Genomic DNA, 21,854 nt, shown 5'->3' with positions numbered 1-21,854 from the left:
GGGGAGGGGGGTTTGGGGAATATTATTGGCTAGTTGGCCAAAGGGTGGTTGAATCGTATTTGGGGGGAATTTTTGTGTGTGGGGGGAGGATTTTCGCGCGGTGGGTGGGGGGAGTTTGGCGCATGGTCGGTTTCTCCAAGTGCAGTCCCACATGTAAGTGAAGAGGCAAGCCGAAGCGCGTTCTGTTTGCGTGAGCCGTGTGCAGGACCGAACGTGTGTGGGGTGGAATGCAACCGCGACAGGAGTGCTGTGAGTGTACCACCTTTTTTCCTTTTAAACTAGGTGCTTCACCCCCTCAATTTTTTTTTTGTTGCTTCGCGCGATCCATCGATACTACTACTATTAATCCGGTAATCCCGACTAAAACGGCGCGGCCGGGTCTTTTCCCTCTCGATATGCTGGGAGGTTGGCTTAGTTGGGTTTTTTAGGACGAGTAAAGCTACACCTACGTAATCCCAGTTACGTAATTAACGTAATGTGAAACGTGTGAGCTGTTGATTGTAGATTGGGGGGAGGGAGGGGCCCACCACCATGAAAATCAAGGGAGGAGAGAGAGAGGCAATTTACGTTAACCCTTTCGTAGGTTCCCGTAGATGTAGAAAGATGTGAAATGCGTGAATGTGTAGTGGACGTACTATTGGAGTGCCTAAGATAAATTGTGTATGTATAGACCCTATGTGTTTATTTTACTTCACATGTTAGATTTGTCTCGGTTCAATAAAAAGCAGAGTTGGTGATGATGGTGTGCCTGTCATCCTGCAATATAGGCCGTCCGATCTATATCTAATGGATAGGAAGGAAACTATGACAATTTACCCGCACTCCTCTCCACATTTGCAGATAAGGCTTTCCCTCGTTCATCCTTTTCTCCCACAAGATCTTGATCTTCCGTGCAACGCACGGGCATCTTGCTAGTACTCCTACAATATGTATATTATTATGAAAGTTCATATACACCGGCCGAGATTTATGCAAACACGGCTGATTTTCATTACATTTCAAACTTTTATAGGACAGAAAAATAAAAGAAACCTGACCCTAAACGTATTCTACGGCGGTGACCGACGTCCTCCATCTGCGATCTCTATGTACGGGGGCGGGGTTCAAGACCCATGAAGTGAAGGTGCGGTCTCCGGCGAGGAAAAGTAGAACACGGGATACGGACCGGCCAGTTGGCACACCATGCCATGCCGCCTCCCATGCCCTACTCATCCTCGGAGGAGTCCCCGACCTCGACGGTGCCGGACGTTGGACGGCGGCAAGTAGGACGCGTGGCTGACGGTACTCCTGTCGTCGGCCGCCAGCGTGGCCACCGCGGTCGAGTCCGCGTACGGCTACGCCGCTATTGCGTCGCGAGAGGCGACTTGAGCGAAGGCGGCGACCTCGAGCTTCATCCTCGAAGACAAGCTCTCTCGAAGAGCGTTCACACTTGCGGTCATGGTGGATGTGGTGCCAGGTAGGAGGACGATGCGCTATGGTGTGGAGGTTAGCTGGGTTTTGCCGCTTTAAGTAGCACATTCCGGTGAGGCCAAGCGTCCGAGTGCGTCATTAAGTCACCGGAGTTGGTTCCTCGGGCACTGAGCCTCTTAACGACGACATACGAACGGACGACATGAATGCGGGCAGCTAGCGCCGGCTAGGAACGCACCATGCGAGGGACGAGGGTTTTGGTGTGCCAGGGTAGTCAGCTGCGGTCGTGGCAACGTTGGAGATGCCCTTTGCTCACATGCGATCCCCGCATGTCATTGAAAAAGCAAGAATACCCGGCATGGTCTCAGGTCCTGAGGATGCAGTTGGCCGTGCTACACCACTCCGCGGACGCGTCGCGGCGCCCCGTGCATCCTCGACGAGCCGGGTGTTGGGGTGTGTTTGGATTGTGGCCAAAGTGCACCTTACCAAACTTTTGGTCATGGCCCAAAGATTGGTCTTTGTTTGGATGGTTGCCATTTTTTTGGCATGCCAATGAACTCTAGCCAACTCTAGTTCATGTTTCTTGCCAATGTCGGCCAAATCATGGGCAACCAATAGCTCAACCAAAATTTTGGCTACCCAATGCTTTGATGGGGCAACCTTGGGCACAAACCAAACATATTGTTGGTCGTGCCACAGCACTAGCGCCACCCTCGGCACACTGAAACCGACCGTGTCTAGTGACGATACGAGCGTGTCGCTCACCGCAGTCGCCGTGTCCAGAGGCGATGCTGGAGCTGCGCCCCATTGTTGGCCCCAATCACCCGCATGAACGGTTGTCGGTGGCGAGGAGGTCGTGGGCCAGCTCCTCCATTAGACTAGTTTGCGCTACGTCATCCCGACGGGTGTGCCCCACATGTCGGTTTCCCTGTTTTCCCGGCCATATTCGAGCATCAGTGCTCCGCATTGCGCATTAGGCCTTTCACTATGTAGGCCAAGCGAGACAACTTATTTTTTATTTGAGCCGTTAAAGTATAATCATGTGGCGTTTGCTTATTTCTCATTCCTCTCCAAACCTCTTCTCCATCGATCATGTCGCCCTCCAGTCGAGTCCATCCTCCTGCATGCCTCATTTGAACATTCCGCCCAGTATCATTCGCATGTATCCACCCTAGTCCTCTTTCAATCAATCTCCGAACCCGGAGATGAAATCGAGAGAGAATGAGTGGGGGCACGAGGCGGATTCAAAATTTTGAACCTGTGATCATAGCATCCGCAAATCATATATAAAGGGTATTGAATGTTTGTTTCGTTTTTGAACGTACAATATACTCCCTCCTATCCTTTCTAGTTTACATATAAGTTTTATGTGTAGTCAAAGTATCTCTACTTTGATCAAAAAGGTATCAACATTCAACAACGCCCAATCAATATTGTTAGATTCGCACGTACTCCTAGATTTGTACTCGATATGGTTTCCAATTTGTTTTCAACCACGTGAATGTGCTTGTTCTCGCACATGCTCTTCCTACTAGGATTTCTCCACGTATAGCGAGTCCAATAGTAACTTTTTTAAACTCCCTGTCCAATATTACACATGGAGTACTCATAACATCTATACTCCCTCCTTCCATTTATATAGGGCCTATGTGGAGGAGAGAGATGTGAAAAAGTAAGGGAGTGAGCTCTCATGCAAGAGCCTTACCTAGATACGCATTCCTAGTTAAATACTAGTACAATAAATATGAAGAAAGAGATAGAGAGGAGATGGAAAAAAGTACTAATACAATAGCTAACCTTATATTTTTTGTGTGGGAAATAGCCAACCTTATAGCCCACACTACCGTATGAGTGCATATAATAGATGATGGCTATAGATGACATGGCAGTCCCTCATAGCCATCGACTGGCTATATTATTAACCATGCTCTAATGCGTTTTTAAAACCGCATTTGACTATTGACAAGATTAATAGTACATGAGATGTATAATGTGAAAATTATATAATTGGAAACTCCTTTCACATACGAATTTGACTGTATGCTTTGTGTAAGTTGCATGTCATATATTATTACTCTAACATTTGGTCAACGTTAGCCTAGAAAAACGCATTAGGCCCTGTATAGTAAATGGAAGGAGGGAGTAGTAGTGGAAGTGGATCCTCTGACGTAGGTATCCCTGCCTTACCCTCCCTTTCGGTCACTGACTGGCGGACCCCATGCTTGCTAGGCCCCGCATGTCAGTTACTCAATGGGTTCGGCCACGTCAGGGGATCCTCATCCGCAGTATACTCCCTCTGTTTTTATTTACTCCACATAAAATGGAGGGAGTGGTAGCATAATAAATGACGCGGGCGGGGGAGGGGGAGGGACGTCGGTTTGCTCTTAACTGCGGTCCCACAAGCGAGCAAAATTGCAAGACGAAGCGCGTTCCATACGGTGAGCGACGTGGAGGGTCCAGTGTGTCGGGCTGCAACGCAAATGCGACAAGAGCGATGTACAGTCAAAACCGATTGACCAGTCGTCACCGGAACCACTATTCACACTAGAACCTTCGCTGCTCGGCCTATGCCAGCCACTGCCCTAAAACCACACGTAATCTCCAGCCCATTCCCCCACCTTTCGATCCCCTAGCCCACATCAAGTGTCCCCTAGTTCGCCGGAAAGCCATGGTGCGCCGCAAGATCACTTACTACAAGATGCTGATGCTGGAGCGCCGCGCAGAAATCGTGGCGGCGGTTGGCGCCACAGACCTCCGTTCCCAAGCTCGCTTTGCGGCGGGCCAATCCCCGAGTTCTCTGGAGACAAGCTACGAGGAGGAGGAAGCCGATCAAATGTTCATGGCGGAGCTTGCGGCGCAGAAGGCCCCCGATGGGTATGAGACAATGGACGTCGACTTCGTGCCGGCATCTGAGTCCCCCATGGTGCAGGCGGACCAGCGGTTCAACATGGCAATACTAAAGGAGGACTGGGAGGCAAAGGCTCAACTCAACGCGGAGCGTGCGCATGCCGCTGCCATCAAGGCTCTCCTGTAGGTGGAACCGGATGTCGTGGATGTGAACCGAGCGGCGGAGGCTCAACTTGAGGCGGAGCGTGCGGATGCCGCTGCCATCGAGGCCCTCCTACAGGCGGAACCAGACGTCCTGGACTTGAACCGGGCGACAGAGGCTCGACTCGACGCAGGGCACGTTGATGCCGCTCTCATCGACGCCCTCCTGTAGGTGGAACCGGACGTCCTGGACTTGAACCGGGTGGCGGAGGCTCGACTCGACGCGGAGCACGTGGATGCCGCTGCCATCGAGGCCCTCCTGCAGGCGGAACCGGACGTCATCGACTTGAACCGGGCTGTGCTCTCGTCCGTGCAGAGCGCCCGCACGCTCCACTTGAATGAGTAGCTGGAGGCCGAGGACAACCACGGTGCGGAGACACACGTCGGCAGCTATGGCTGGTTCGCGCCGGCAGCCAAAGATGACGAGGTCGTCTCTTTCCGCGAGCAGTGATAGTTTTTCTTTATGTTGTTGTTTTTATGGATCTTTTGCTGTGTAAAAACATATATTTGTTATGCAAGTCGCTTGACTTGGGTCAGTCTACCATTTCAGGCGGTTGGATGAATATCCTACGTCTCCTAACCCTTCTTTCCTTCTTCCTCACCTCTTCTTCTTCCCCAACAGACCACTGCACGGGCCGTACGGATACTCCTCAACATGCGGTTGGATAAACATACTCTATGAACAAAAATTAGTGTCAGCGATAGGATGGCTGAGTTTGGTTTGTTCACATGCGACAGCACGTTTCAGTGAGGGTGCGTTCCCTTGGTTGGGTTTGCGGCGTGCAGGAGCGACTGCGTGAGGGTGCGGTGCGACCGCGGCGTGCAGGAGCGACTGTGTGAGGGTGCGGTGCGACCGCGACAGCCATGCGCAAGTGTACCTCCTTCTCATTTTGAAAACTTTAGGCAAGCTTGGCAAAAATGTATGGCAAAGTTTGGCAATGCAAGGCCTAGACCCAAATAGGATAAGTACGTACGTACTAGGAGTACTAGTGTTAAAAAAGAAAGGCAGGGTTTTCCTTCGCGGGATTTAATCGACACAAATCCTCGTTTCACGTTTCAATTAATGCGTATTTTTTTCTCCAAAGACCAAAGAGCTAACCATCTCACTCCTCATCGCTTGATTAATGCAGCGCCATGCAAACCAACCTTCTCACTTCCGCATGCATGCAGGGATATTAATGTCCTTGGTTGCTAGTACGAGGCAAACCCCATCAATTTTGCCTCGATTAGTGTTAGTGGCCTTTTGCAAATTGTAATTTTGATATACTGGCCTTGTGTACAAAAAAATGGAGGTAGTAACTATATTTGACTTCCTTCCCCATTCCGGTGACGTCGACGATATCTTTTTTTTGTGGTTTGGTGAAGTGCGTTCGACGGAGAACACCATTGAGGGAGACCACAGTAAGTCATTTGCAAGTGCCGCCTGCAAGCCGAGACAACTGCCTTATTTGCATCCAGGAAGTCCGTTGAACCAAAGGACTAGTACTAATAGGAGTACACAATAGCGTCATCCATCCAGCTTAGTGTCGTGAGATGGTTTCTCGAAGAAGACGATGGAGAAGTGGAGTCAGCGAAGAGTGAAATGATGGTTGCTTCGTCCAAGCTTTTGTGATTTGACGCCTCACTGCTTTGTGATTTGTGATAGAAGGGATAGGGGAGTAGACTCTGTGCTCTATACTGTACTACATGCGTCCAAGCATGGGAGAAAGAGGAGAGACGTTGCATTTTTCTATTCCTTCAATCAATCAATCAGGGAGCTTCGATTCCATCTTTTTGGCTTTGGCAACACCGTCCACAATGGTTCCCATGATGCCAAAAGCTATTTTCACATTTGGCTACACATTGTGGATGCCCTTAACCGTACCACTTGGTTTTGCTCATGTGTGCTATCTATACAAATCTCAATTATATTGATCTAAAAAATTATAGAATCAAGATTAGTAAAAAGGAGGTGATTTTGCCGCGCGGATGGCGGGGGAGGTTTCTTATTTTCAGAGGACGTTGGCCTGGCGGTTTGCTAACATGCGGTCCCACGGGTCAGTGCTTTACCAAGCTGATCCGTGTCCCACATGAGGCAGAAGCAACACGTGGTTAAGTTGAAGAAGATGAGGGAGAAGCGAATTCAGCAATGAGTGAAATGATGGTTGCTTCGTCCCTCCAACTTCTTTTTTAGCATTATTACTTCGTTCCTCCAACTTAACTGCGGGAAAGGTGCATCTTTGTGATTTGATGCCTCATTGCTCATTACTACGCCGGCGCCATGACTGGGGTGCTTCACCCTGGCTGCTCTGCACTGTATTCCGGTATGGCACGTGGACCCGGTAGCTTGATGTCCCACATGTCGGCGAAAGGGACTAGAATATTTATGAATGTGAGTGCTCCACTCTTACGAAGGAGGAGTACACGACACGACGGTCCAGTGAACTGTCACTTGTACTGTATAGTACTATATTTTTGTTGTTTCGCACGATCCATTGATACAAACCCGATTAAACAGGAAAGGGCGGGATTTTTCCCGCGTGGTAGATGATACTGGCCATACATTTCAAAGGCAATTTTAATGTATGCAAACTGAATAATTAACAATATGATATCTAGTAAAACTAAAAACACATATGATTTATTGTGTTAGAGTGTAGTAGTAGTGCTGTATTGCATAGTTGTTAGATGTAACATGCGAGAACGTGTAGAGATGTAGTTTTGGAGGGCCGACAGAGAGAAAAGCGTAATACGGTCACTGAACTTCAGAATAAGCTGATTACGATCACTATATATGTTTTGCGATGATTATATGATCACTTGCTCACAGTTCAGCATCGGATTGCATTCTGTTGACCGACCAAATAGTCCGCGTGGCGCCATGTTGACTAGTTAAATTGACCATGTTCCTTGTGGGTCCCACCTATCAGTTCGCATAGGGAAAAGGTCAGATAAACACAAATTTACGCAGGCACGACAAGACTCCAACCCGTGCGCGGGAATCACCTGGTTGTGTATGTGTCTGTCAGGGCCTGATGTGTGCGCATGCACGTGTAGGTTGAGCACTTGAGCGTGAGAGTGTGTGTTGGTCGTGTGGTGTACTGGTGTGTGCATGCATGCATGCGTGTGTGCGTGAGTGTTGCGTGCGTGCGTGGCTGCGTGTGTACGTGTGAGTATTGCGTGCGTGCATGGGTGCATGTGTTTGTGTGAGTGTTGCGTGGATGCAGTTCGTGTGCATGCATGCATGTGTGTATAATCACCACACCAACTCCTGTGTGTTAAAACAGACGGCTCAACATACCAATACAAGGCCACCTTGTTCGCTGTGCCCGCGGTCATGACTTCGAACCACTGTCCAAATATTTTTTTGTCGTTTGTTTTCATTCTTACTAGCAAGATGCCCGTGCATTGCACGTAACATCAAGATGCATTTGTATGACTAGTTTATCTTGTGAGAGAAAAGGATGAACGAGGGAAGGCCTTATTTGCAAATGTGGAGAGGTGTGTGGGTACCTTTTTGCAAAATTGCCATAGTTTCTTACCTATCCGTCAGATATAAATCGGACGACCTATATTGCAGGACGGCAGGCACACCATCATCACCAACTCTATTTTTTATAAGAGTGTATTTTATGTATTTTATAAGAGTGTAGATGTAGAGTAGATACAAGTCGACAGGTGGGCATGATGTTAGTGAGATAATGTGATGCAACACTAGAGGTGCCACGTGGAGTGTTTAACTGGTCAACTAGTCATGTCATGAGCAAATACAGAGTTGTATGGTGAGCCCGTGACTGTATAATAACCACTAAACGTAAATGGTGACCGTAATGAGTGGATTCTGAAGTCCAATGTACGTATCGTGCTTTCGCTTCAAATAAAATGATCGTCATTGCATATATCGCGAGAGAAAGATGAAACATGCGTGAATTTTCTGGGGGCTTACTTTTAGGGGACCTGGAGATAGTTTTGTGTGCATACGTGAAAGGTGCGTACAGGGGGGTATGCGATGGAGAGAGAGATGCTCTTCGTTTCTCTTTATTATGACTAACTTTGTATATAGTATAAAAATATACAAATTCACAGTGCGGAATAAATATCATTGTGGGCACCATGCAACGCAAATTAGCGTTTGTACTCCTCCATATAACTTTGTAATGTTGTATATATGTAGAAACTCTAAAATAATTTTTTTGCCACACTTTATTCAAAAGGAATGTTGTATGCGAAATAAACATGAAGAGAGGGCTTTTTATATCAATGGGGTACGTGATGTAACATGTGTGAATGTGTACTTGATGCATTTGGCGGGGCGTAGAGAGGTATGTGTGTGTATTACGTATTCGAGAGAGGCATGGATAGAGGGGCCTACGGGGGGTGGGGGGGGGTGGGAGAGATAGGACTAGAAATGAGAGTGATCTAGAGAGAGAGACGAATATGACGTCACGACGAGAGATTCCATTCCCTTGAGTGTGTATATGCAAGGGGGGAGGGAATAGAGGCACCAGGAGAAATTGTGTGTGTGTGGTGTTTGTGTTGGTATGTGTGGGTGTGAGAAGATAATGAGACGTGGGGGCATAGGGTGTGTCACCGCGTGAGGTCCGGTGGGTCGAGGTGAGGCCCTTCTTTCGGTTCCGTCCTGCACCACATTGGTCGGCCCGTGACACATTTAGGAAGACCCATGGATGACTAGTCGTACAAGACAAAGATAGCAGAATTGTGAAGGACTTTGTGTCCACTGACAAAGCCGGCTAGGATTTGTAACCCTAGGTTCTCAGACTAAGTTAACCCCTTTATCTCTGATATTACTATTCATCCAACCTAACTTTAAGGGGCATCCTACAAAATGCTCTGCTAGAATCATACTCGTCGATTAGGAAGAGAGGTGTGAGACAATGCGTGAGAGATAGGCCTAAAGATAATGTGCGTACATGAGACACGTAGGCAGGTCCATGTATATAGAAAGGGTCGATGGGGATTGTGCGTGTGTATGTTTGCGAGAGGAAGAGTGCTTGTGACAAAGGTCAGTGAAAACATTTGTAAATGGTTACGAGAGGGAGGGAGGGTTATATCTAGAGCATGTGTGTGAGAAAGACACCTCAGGAGAGAGTGTGTGAGCATGTGTGAGATACCATCGATGGAGAGTGAAACTACACGTAAAAGACTGCTGTACACATTGATTAAAGATATAAATTCTATCCAAATTTTAGGATGGGATCATGATATTTGCAATTCGCGTAAGGAGCGGTCATTGATCCATCAGACATCTAGATTCTATCGAATTTGAGCATGTCTATGTTATCATTCGACACAAGTTAGTATTTTGAACTCCAGATAATGCATCACTTTAGCAATCGAATATAAACGTGAGTATAGTTCATGTTGTGTGTGTAAAGCACATTATACATACGAAAGTTACACAATGAACATTATAAATAGCTACCGATGAACTAGCATACATTTGAATTCAACTTAAGGTGGTTTAAAAAATCAAATTCAACATGAAGTCCATTCAATTATTTGAATTTGATATCATGACATTTGTAAATCATACCTAAATTATGGGGGCACCAATCTTTGCTCTGATTTTGTACATAATAGCATATGTAGTCGTGTACAAAATATATTCAAATTTAGCTCCTCCATTCCAAAATAATCATAGTTATAGGATTTTCAAGTGTCAAAATTTCAAAAAGAAGCGGATAATTTAATGAGGTTTTCAAACATACAAGGTCAAATATAATGTTGTCTATTTAGGTCAATCCTCATAGTTCAAGAGTACTCTAAACATGTATGCTTGTGTTTCAAAATTTCAAACGAAGCACCAAAAGAGCCTCTACTCGCCCGAAACCGCGTGAGACCAATGTTTGGTAGTACAAGGAAATTACTTTTCTAATAACTCCGACCTGTGAAACCTATAGGCCCGACGTCCAATGGTCTAAACCGGGGTAGGTTTGTAGCTTCATCTAGACACCGTGCAACCGCCCCCGAAAAACATTTATACACAATGGCCACCTAAGCACACATGCGCGCGACCGAAATCCCTCCTGCTCACTATTTTGGACACCTGGGATTACCATCCTACCCCCGACCCGCAGTAGGTCCGAAATTTAAGAGGGGGGCAAAGTTTGTACTTTCCCCAAATTTCAAACAAGCGCGTCCCATCTTCTGTTCAAAAAAGCCAAAAACAAGCGCGTCCCAGACTGGAACATGGTTCCCCCCCACCCGTCCAATTCCCCATTCATACTCCGTGGGCGCCAAAACTACCTCTCCACCAGCCGCGAAACCCCGGCGTCCTCCGTCTGCCACCCCATCCCACCCATCAACCACCGCCATCCTCCATCATGCCGGAGCCAATACCCCAACGTCCTCGTCCACCGCAACCTCAACCGCAACGCCCTCCATAGCTAGTAGTTGAAGCCGAGGCCGAGCCGTCCGTACCCGAGCCAGTTCAACCACGCCATCCTGCGCCTCACTGCTGCCGCTCCAACTTCGCCACCCTCCACCACACCAGAGCTGTTCCTGCTACGCCGTCCTTCGCCGCCTCGGATCTGCTTCCCCTCCGCCGACATACGGCCACGACAACACAGTCGACAATTTGTCCATGGGTTCGTCCAAGCCTGCACCCTCCAGAACATCGGTTTCCCCGGTAAAAAGAAGAATATCGGCGCGACATGTGGAGGTGACCACACTGGCAACCGAAAATGGTAGTCCTCTTCCCTTATTCGTGCAAATCTTACGTGTCTGCTTGCACGGTATTCATCCCACAGAAGACACTAGTTGACCGCTTCTTGATACTAGATGTTCCTAGTTACTCGCGATGCACAAGATTTCTCCTCATATACTATTTCACCTTAGCTAGAGGTCCGTCGTCCCCCCAGAATTTCAATTCCTGGTCAGTTGATTCCCAATTAACTGAAGCATTCCCCGGCGTAACATGCGCTAGTCCGCCTATTACGCCGGGAAAGCAGCGCCTCGGTGTTTATCTTAGGGGTGTGTGGGGCCTAGAGCTACTGGCGCCCGATCTGGAGGTCGGTCGGGATTAAAGGGATGGCCTGGGGGCGCTGCCAAGCACGACGGTGGTGTGAGGTTGAGGGGAGGGCGGGGCGGCGGAGGCAGGGGTCTGGGCTGGTGGTCACTAGTGGTTCGAGAAAGATCGTCAACAGTGACTGGCGGGAGGTAGACGAAGGCCATCTGCACGTTCCTTATAGGTCGGACGGTTCATTAAAAAAAATCGACTGACCTATTTATTTTTAGTCGACTGTTATCTTGACATGACCACATGTGGTGGTGTGCTGGAGGAGTACCTGCATTTCCTGTGCTCATATATTATAAAATCATACGGAGTAGAATCTAATTTTGTTTGCCATGCAATGTTGTAGAACTATCATATGTCTCCCGTCATTTATTTTTCAGCCACCTGCTATCTGCTACTTTTACAGTGCACTAGTTCTGCACACACTTCACCCCTACTCTCACTATTGTGTTTTTATGCAAGGGTATTTCAAACCCTGCCTTGACAGAAGCACAAAATATAAGAGAGAAGTGGCTCCAGCGTGGTACACGGCTAAGCCAGACACGTTTCAAGACTTTAAAGGGTGTAGTGTCAGCAGATGGAGATGGGGAACGTAGCTCTGGAGTTGATGATCTCTCTCGCCATGAACCACCATCCCAGGTGCTTGCTTTAACTTCACGGTGTCATATGTGGTTGCATGTTCCATATGGTGTCTAGCTTGTATTCGAAAGGCCGAAGTCGGTCTTTATTAAGATAAGGAAAGATATTTTTTACATGAACCACCATCCCGTGAGCATCAGAAGACAAATAGCTAGTCAGGGCACTGGCCGAGCCAGTGACAAGCCCAGCAAAGAGAGGCATCACTTGGAAGCCACCTAAAAAGCCGCGATGGTTGCGAAGCAGCCCACCTCCCACCAGGCTCTCAGGTCCTAGATGATCATGCTCACCACTCCAGCCGGATTTCTAGCTTGTATTACTTCCAATTTGGTTAAATTGCATCCGCTTAGCTTACACATTATACCTTTGAATATGACATGCCTTTCTGTTTTTGGTACATACTAGTACATCTGTGTATTAACCATGTTCTTACATCAAACTAATGTTCTTGTGTATCCCTCATCAATCACTTATGATGAGGCAGGCAGGCAAGGGGACTACTCCTCATTTAAAGAATGCAACGTCAGCCTCCCGACATGATTCTCAAGAAACAGACATGCTAGATGAAGATAGTGAACGTAGCTCTGTAGTTGATTACACATTTCCCCTACACTAGCATCGCAGGTGCTTGCTCTAACTTTGCAGCGTGATATGTGGTTGCATGTTGCATATGGTGTCTAGATTGTAATTCTTCCAATCTGGTTAAACTGCATGTGCTAGTCTGCTTAGATTATACATTATACCTGTTAATGTGACATGCCTTCCTGTATTTAGTACACAGTACATCTGTCTATTAAGCATGTCCTTACATAAAACTATTGTTTTTTTGTATCCCGCATCGATCAATATGACGAGACACCTTTAGTATATGCAGTGCGATATTAGTTGCATCTTTCATATGATTTATAGCATGCACTGCTTCTAATTTGTTGAAATTCCATTTATGATGGGACGCTTTTAACTTGACAGAGTCATATTGGTTGCATCTTTCATGTGGTGTCTAGCTTGCATTGCTTCTTATTTGTTGGAATAGTTTCTGCTTAGTTTACACAAACAGTTGTGGACATGCCATGCCGTCCTGTTTTTCGTACATATTCCATCCTGGTATCATGTGTTTGCCTTACATCAAAGTAGTGATTGTCAGTATCATGCATGAATGAGTTCTGAAGAGAGAATTTTATTGCCTTTTCTCGTCGGTTTTACTTGACAATTCAAAATCGATAAAGCGGAAGGAAGTTAGCAAGGTAGCGGATAAAGGTGCTCCTTCCGAACGGAGGGCCTCTACAGTTTCGACTCCTCCACACCCCCAAGATGATTTCCAAGACAACACATGCATAGACACTCAACAAAGCTATGTTTATGATGAGCATGTCTCCCCTAGTGCACCATCACCGGTGCTCCCTCTAACTTGGCACTGTTATATGTGGTTGCATGTTATGTGTGATGTCTAGCTTGTATTGCTTCTAATTTTGTTCAATTCCATCTGCTTACTTTACACATTATACTTGAATAAGACACGTGTTCCTGTTTCTAGAACATACAATATCTGTCTATCACACCATGTTCTTACATCAAATTACTACTGTTGTGTAACCTGCAAAAATCACTTATCATAAGACATGTTTGACTTCGGAGTGTGATATAGGTTACATCTCACATTCTTTTCTAGCTTGTACTACTAATTTGTTGAAATGGCACTTATGATGAGATAGTTTTAACTTGGTAGAGTGATATTCGTTGCATCTTTCATATGGTGTCTAGCTTTCATTGCTTCTAATTTGTTGAAATGCCTTCTCCTTAGTTTACACATCATAAGCTGTGAATATGCAATGGCACTAATGACGAGAGACATCTAACATGGTAGTGTGATGTTGTTTGCATCTTGCATATGATTTATTTCTTGTACTGCTTCACATTTGTTTAAACGCCATTTATGATGAGACACTGTTAACTTGGCAGAGCGATATTTGTAGCATCTTTCATATGGTGTCTACCTTCCATTGCATTGCTTCTAATTTGGTGAAATGTCTTCTTCTTAGTTTACACATCATAGTTCTGGTTATCTCTTTCGTCCTGTTTTTCATACATATTACATCCTCCTATCATGTGGTTGTCTAACATCAAAGTTCAGTTCGTCTGCATCACGCATCAATTTGTTCTGAAGAACTAAATTGTTATTCGTTTTTCTTGTCGGCTTGACTTAACATGGCACAGAGAAAGAGGAAGAAACACAGAATGGCAGGGAATGAGAAGCGGATGAATCCTGCAGATTCTGCTGGTACTGATGGTGTAATAGAAGGTCAAAGTCCAACGGAAAATTCTACAAACACGGCATCCCATGCTACACGAGCTGCAAAAAAAAGCCAAACAGAAACAAATAGCTGCCACCAAACAAGCAGAGACAACCCTAGTTCTTGCAACACCTACCACAGTACTACCAGCTGCACGACTTACTCGTGCGTCAACTGAGCTAGCAGCACGTTCCCAAGCTCCCTTGCCACCTGACACTACTTCCCAAGCACTCTTGACACAAGATGAGTTGGCAATATCAGATGAACCTTGTGAGCTTCAACAGCAAGAAGGTAGTTGCTGGAGTCAAGTTACAGTTGCATGCTTCTTTATATGTAGTCTCACAGTTTGATGTACACTAACACTTCCTATGTTTTGTTGGACTAGCACCTAGGCGCAAGAGGAAACAAACATCAGGGATAATGCTCGATAGGTTAACTAAATCTAGAGGAGGAAGAATGGAGATCCGTTTTGATGCAGGTTTAAAAAGGCCACGTGATGCTACAGAGTCAGCCAAGTTAGTATCAGAGGCAGCGGTTGCCGTTAGGTGTCATGTACGTATCCTCCCAACATGGATTCAGTATAGGAATGACAAAGATGAAACCCAGTTCAACACCTTCCTCAACCATTTATCTATAAGTATGGTTATGTATGGAAACTAGTAATATCGTCTTGCTCTGTCCCATACTTTCTAGGTTGCTGATAATGAGACTCCCATAATTTTTAATAGATGAGGTTCAAGTTGGATAGCCAAGGTGATGCAACCAGACAAGATTGCACCCATGTTTTCAAGTCTGCTCTGCGACAGTATCAGTATAACTTGAGGAAAACTCACTTTGAAGGCAAGGCTAACAGTGAACTTTCCCAAACATCTCCAGTGGAAAATATATCGGATGAAGACCGGAGGGGCCTTCTTAAACACTGGCATGATCCGAAGTATCAGGTACATTATATATATGTGATCAGATCACATGTTGAAGTCCTATTTACGCATGTGCCAAACAAATCTCTCTTCTTGTAGGTGAACTATTCAAAGAACAAGGCCAACCGTACGAAAGTGAAATTCCAACAGACGACAGGACCTCGTAGCTATATTGCACACTGCGAGGCTATTGTAATTAGCTGTTGTTTCACTCTTTTCGCTGTACCATATTATCAGATCTATATTGACTTGTTCAAAATGCAGAGGAAAGCCCGCAAGGACCAAAAAGTACCTGAACCAAATACTGTGGAAATCTTCAAGGACTGTCACACCAACAAGAAGAAGGGCATGACTACACCAGTCAAAGCCGTTGTTGTAAGTCCTTAATCCTCATGCCTTTTAAATACTACTTACTCTGACTTGTGCCTTGAACTGCATGGTTTGCGGCCAATGTCTATTACTCTTTTCAATTTTATACACAATTGTCTTAGCGTATCATTGCACCTTACAAGGTTTAAAAGAGAGGAGTGATGTTCCTTTGATCTTGACCCGTAATCTAGTTTTGTGCTGGACTTGCCCACACAACGTTACAATTGCCTGTTTGTCTGTTCTCAGTTGTTTTGTGATATGAATGATGTCATACTATGCTTACCGTATTATAAACTTCGTCTCTTTATCCTTAGCCCTCAATACAATGTGAAGAAATAGACAATACATTAGCGATGGTACATGGTCATATGTTTGGAACCTGGTTTTATTATGTACTTTGCAATAAAATACAAGTAATATTTTACATGGGTTCACCAGAATAAGTTCTGTATATAGACCAAAGCTATTTTGCTTGGTTTTGCTGCCTCCTTAATATCTTCTGTTCTGGTACTACTAATGTAAAACCTCAACTTTTCAGCGAGCTATGAAAAAAATGGTGGAACCGCCACCTTCTGAAGGTGGCGAGGCAACTATAACCGCAATGTCAGCTCTTGCTGCAGTGGGTCAGTACCTATCCACTAACAGTGCCAAAAGCACGTTCTTGCGTAATACTGGGTTGGTTGTTAAGGCAATATCGTCCAAACTGCCTCATGATCAAGATATGCAAGCTCAAAGCAATGTTGTATCTGTGCTCCAGACACAAGTCCATTCCCTAACAGAGACCCTTTGTGAAACAAGGAGAGACATTGTTCGATGTCGTCAAGATATGCATGGTTTTGAAACCAGACTATCAGACATTTGCTATGTTGTTTAGGAGCCTAGGGGAAATGAAGGCGAGGGTTATGGTGCTCCATCGGACAATACAGCATGAAAACGTAACAGTCAGGTCAAATGAACTGAGCTTTTGAACTTCTGGTGGTGCATTTATCTGCTAGACTGTTAAGTTTTATGCCAACCTTCCTTTTGGTATATAGTTGTAGTTTGTTTTGGTGCGATACACAATTTATTCTTAACGTGCAGCCACCGGCTGAAGAAAACAGTAAGCCATTTTTGTATAGTGTAGGGTGTTCCCTATATTTGTACTGGTGGCGATCTTTGATGCCGAGTGGATGTAATCTGTGCAATCGCCTTAATAGACTAGCGTTAGTTTCGTCCTTATTTATTTACAAGTCTTCTTTTTCCCTGGTTTGCTAGTGGTCACAACAACCATGGGCCATATATGGGCCGTAGGATCCATGGGTCTCCTACGGGCCATCGATAAATGGGCCTCCAACAGGGCCGTAGAATCGGTGGGCCTCGGGTCGTCGGATAAATGGGTCTACATGGGCCGTAAATGGGCGTAATTGGTATTGGCCCAGCATGGTAACGGGCCATTAACAGGCCGTAGGACAACAAAGGATTAATTCTATCACTGGCGTAATGGGTCGTTAATGCGCCAGAATATAGGACGAGCTGGAAACGACGCAATGGGTTAACAGGCCAGAAACGGGCTGACTCTTGCCATGGGCCGAATTTGGCCCATTAGGGTAACAGGCCAGTAACGGGCCGACTCTTGCCATGGGCCGAATTTGGCCCATTAGGGGAACATGCCAGTAAGGGGCCGGAAGTAATCGAGGGCCGAAAAGGAGCCCAAGAACGTATGGGCCGTCAATAGGCCGAAAGCTAACACGGGCAGGAAACGGCCCATGTAAATCGTGGGCCGTTAACGGGTACAAAGAAAATTACTGTTCATTATGGGCTAGAGTCACCGTGGGCCTGTAAAGGGCCAAAAGATACGAAAGCCTCATATGGGCCGAAAGACGTCGTGGCCCATACATGGGCCGAAAGTGAAATGGGCTGGTGTTATATTTGACGGCCCACATGACATTGTTGGGCCAATTTCCTTTAGGGCCTAATGGGTCGTGAGTTAACGGGCCGTAAAATGGGCTATTTGCGAAGAGACCGTTAACAGGCTTTTCATGGGCTAGCCCGTTAACATTTGACCAAGTCAAACGGGCCGGCTTTGTAAGCTAAATGGGCCAGAGTTGGGCCGTGGCACGTGTCGACATATAATAGGCGCCCATCTGACCCACTGACGAGCTGACACGTGTTTCGTCCGGCCAATAAGAATTTTACAAGTGGGAATTTCCCATTGGTCGGGGCTATTAACGGGTTATCGGATCAAAAACCCGACCCGATAGCTTAACGGCGTTCCGTTATGGTGGATGCCATGTGTCGGTCACCCTTGATGAAAGCACTTCTGTGACGCGCGATTTATCGTCATGGAAGTGGATACTTCCGTGATGATAATTTTGGTAATGTCAATGAACACTTCTACGACAGCACAAGTATGACTATCTTGATTCTGTCATAAAATCGTCATGGATGTACATGCATGACAAAAAACGCGACCTACTATGACAAACATGTATCATCACGGAAGTGTATTTTTTTTGTAGTGTTTCATCACTCCATTTGGAGCCTTCTGCTATGTATCTATGCCTTTCGGGCTCAAGACTGCCCAGGCGACTTACCAGCGATGTGTGCAGAATTGTCTTCACAATCAGATTGGGTGCAATGTTCATGCTTATGTGGACAATATTGTGGTGAAGTCCAGAGTGAAGGAAACTTTGATAGATGATTTGAAGGAAACCTTTGATAGATGCTTAACCTAGCCAAGTGCATTTTTGGTGTGTCAACAGGCAAGCTTTTGGGTTTTCTGGTTTCTAGCAGAGGCATCGAGGCTAACTCAGAGAAGATCAAGGCCATCACCTCCCTGGCAAAGCCGGCGTGTATCAATGATGTTCAACGTCTGGTGGGTCGTATTGCTGCTTTAAGCCAGTTCATAAGCCAGTTGGGTGAGAAGGCCATACCATTGTATCAGATAATGAAGAAAATAGACAACTTCGTCTGGAGTGATGCTGCTAACAACGCATTTGAAGATTTGAAGAGGCAGCTAGCTGAGCAGCTAGTCCTTGCTGCTCCCATTGATAAGAAACCATTACTGTTATATATGGCCACTAATACCCGTGCCGTCAGTGTAGCCATTGTGGTGGAACGGAAGGAGGCTGGCAAGGAATATCCGGTTCAACAGCCGATTTACTACATCAGTGAGGTGCTTATTGAGTCCAAATAGAGGTATCCACATTGGCAAAAGCTCGTTTATGGGGTGTTCATGGCCAGCCGGAAGCTCAAACAATATTTTCGGGGTCATCCCATCACTGTGGTCAGTTCTGCTCCCTTAGGGGATATTATTCAAAACAGAGAAGCCACAGGGTGGGTAGCCAAGTGGGCCATTGAGTTGGGACCTCATGGTTTGAAGTATGTGCCTCGAACTTCTATCAAGTCTCAAGCACTGGTGGATTTCATCAACGACTGCACAGAGCTGCAGATGCCAGAAGAGAAGCCGGATAGCACATATTGGACTATTCACTTTGATGGGTCCAGGCAATTGGAAGGCTCAGGGGCTGGAGTTGTCTTCGCTTCCCCTCGAGGTGACAAGTTTTGTTATGTTCTAAGGTTGATGTTTCCCTATACTAACAATGCAGCTGAGTATGAAGCCTTGCTCCATGGTCTTCGGATGGCTAAGGAGATGAACTTAAGCTGGGTGAGATGTTTCGGTGACTCAGACTTGGTGGCTCAACAAGTCTCAGGCACATGGGATTCTAAGGATCCACTCATGGCGTCTTATCGCCGTGAAGTTGATGCTATTGCTGGGTACTTCAAGGGTTATCAAGTGGAGCACATTGATCGCAGGAAAAATGAGGTAGCTGATGCTTTGAGCCGGTTGGGATCTCAGCGTAAGTTGGTGCTACCTAACACTTTCTTGGATGTTCTGCATAACCCTTCTGTCAAGTTACCTACATAGGAAGATCTGGTTGTCCCTATCCTGGAGGCACAATTGGTGGTAGCTCTTCACGCTATCCCAGATTGGACAGTACCATATTTGGCTTACATGACCCGGGGCGAGTTACCTGAGGATGAAACTTTGGCCAGGCAGATAACCTGGTAGTCTAAGTCAATGACAATTGCCACGAGTTACACCATCACAGTGTCACTGGGGCATTTCAGTGTTGTGTCTTTGCTGAGGAAGGTCATGAGATTCTTCGTGAGATTCATGAGGGAGATTGTGGTCATCATGCCGGCTCAAAATCCCTTGTGGCCAAAGCTTTCCGTCATGGATTTTATTGGCTGACGGCTCATGCTGATGCAGAGGATTTGGTCAGTAAATGTGATGGTTGTCAGAAATTTTCACGGCGAGCTCATGTGCCGACTCAAGAATTGAGGATGATTCCAATTACTTGGTCGTTTGCAGTCGGGGGCTTGATATAGTTGGGCCTTTCAAAAGGTCCAAGGATAAAAAGACCCACCTCTTGGTGGTGGTTGACAAATTCAAAAAGTGGGTTGAAGCAGAGCCGGTCAGTAAGTGTGATGCGGCAACAGTGGTTCAATCCATTAAAAAGGTGATTTTTTGCTTTGGCTTTCTGCACAACATCATAACTAATAATGGCACCAATCTATCCAAGGGTGCTATGAAAGAGTTTTGTCAACGTGAGCATATTCGACTTGATGTTTCGTCATTAGCTCACCCGCAGTCCAATAGCCAAGCTGAAAGAGCCAATCAAGAAATTCTTAGAGGCATCAAGCCCCGGCTTATGGTTCCTTTGCAACGGACGCCGAGTTGTTGGGTGGAGGAGTTACCTTCCGTGATATGGAGTATCAATACTACCCCCAACAGATCTACGGGTTACACGCCTTTCTTCATGGTTTATGGAGCAGAGGCGGTTCTCCCTAGTGACATCCATCATGATTCTCCTCGCGTGGCGGCTTACATTGAAGCTGATAATGAGCAAGCACGTCAGGATGCACTTGACCTGTTAGATGAGAAGCGCGATCTTGCGGCAGCCTTTTCGGCAATTTATCAACAAGATCTGCGCCGTTACCACAGCCGCCGGGTTAAGTCCAGAACCTTTCAAGAAGGTGATTTGGTGCTCCGGCTCATCCAGGATCAAACTGATATGCATAAGTTATCCCCACCTTGGGAAGGATCCTTTGTGGTCAGCAAGAACTTGAACAACGGGTCATACTACCTTATCATTATTCGAGAGCACAAGGATTCACGTAAGTCGGAGGAGGAGACCCGCCGGCCATGGAATATCGCTCATCTTTGGCCTTACTACACTTGAGCCACCGGCTCTTATGATGTACATATTTTTGATGATGTATATATTATGATGATTATAATAAAGCAGGGTCTCTGTTGTTTCATGTTGAACGGTCATGTGTCTTCGTCATCATAACTTCAAAGACCAAATGGGGGCTGGTCATATTCAAACCATATAGCTATTAACCCCTTTTGGCCGGCTTCTTGGTCGTATTCGAACCAGCCATAAACATTTTGATCATTTGGGGGCTTGGTCATATTCGAATCACAACTATTAACCCCTCTTGGTCTGGCTCATGATCGTATTCAAATCATAGCCGTTAAACAATTTGATCATTGGGGGATTGATCAAAGTCGAATCATGGCTATTAACCCCTTTGGTCCGGCTTCCTGGTCGTATTCGAACCATAGCCGTAAACACTTAGATCACTTGGGGGTTGGATCATATTCGAATCACAGCTATTAACCCCTCTTGGTCCGGCTCATGATCGTATTTGAATCATAGCCGTTAAATACTTTGGTCACTGGGGACTTCCCGATCGGATTCGAATCATAGCTGTCAGTACCCCTTTGATCGGCACAATGCCAAAAACCATTTGGGGGCTTCCTAATCGTATTCGAATCATAGCTGTTAACACTTATGGTCCAGCTTCCTGCTCTATTCGAAGCATAGCCTCGCTTTTGACATTTTGGCTTGATTTTTTTTGAAGTTTTCCGGTTCTTCTTAATACTATCTTGCCTTTTGGTTTAAAATAATTCCGGCCATGCAGCCTTTACTTTCACAGCTCATATTTGAAGCTTACCATGGTTTCAATTACTTGGTTTAATGAGGAGCAACAACTCGCCCTTACATGATGATATCCAGTCCTTGGAAATATTGGCTTCTAAAGCTTTGGGTCCTCACCCTTACCGCACAAAGTATCGTAAACCGGCAGTACAATTCAATATCATAGGTATGATAT

The sequence above is a fragment of the Triticum aestivum genome, chromosome 7B (assembly GCF_018294505.1).
Source record: "Triticum aestivum cultivar Chinese Spring chromosome 7B, IWGSC CS RefSeq v2.1, whole genome shotgun sequence".
Lineage (NCBI taxonomy): Eukaryota > Viridiplantae > Streptophyta > Magnoliopsida > Poales > Poaceae > Triticum > Triticum aestivum.
The sequence above is the reverse complement of the archived record's forward strand: the minus strand, read 5'-3'. Positions refer to the sequence as shown.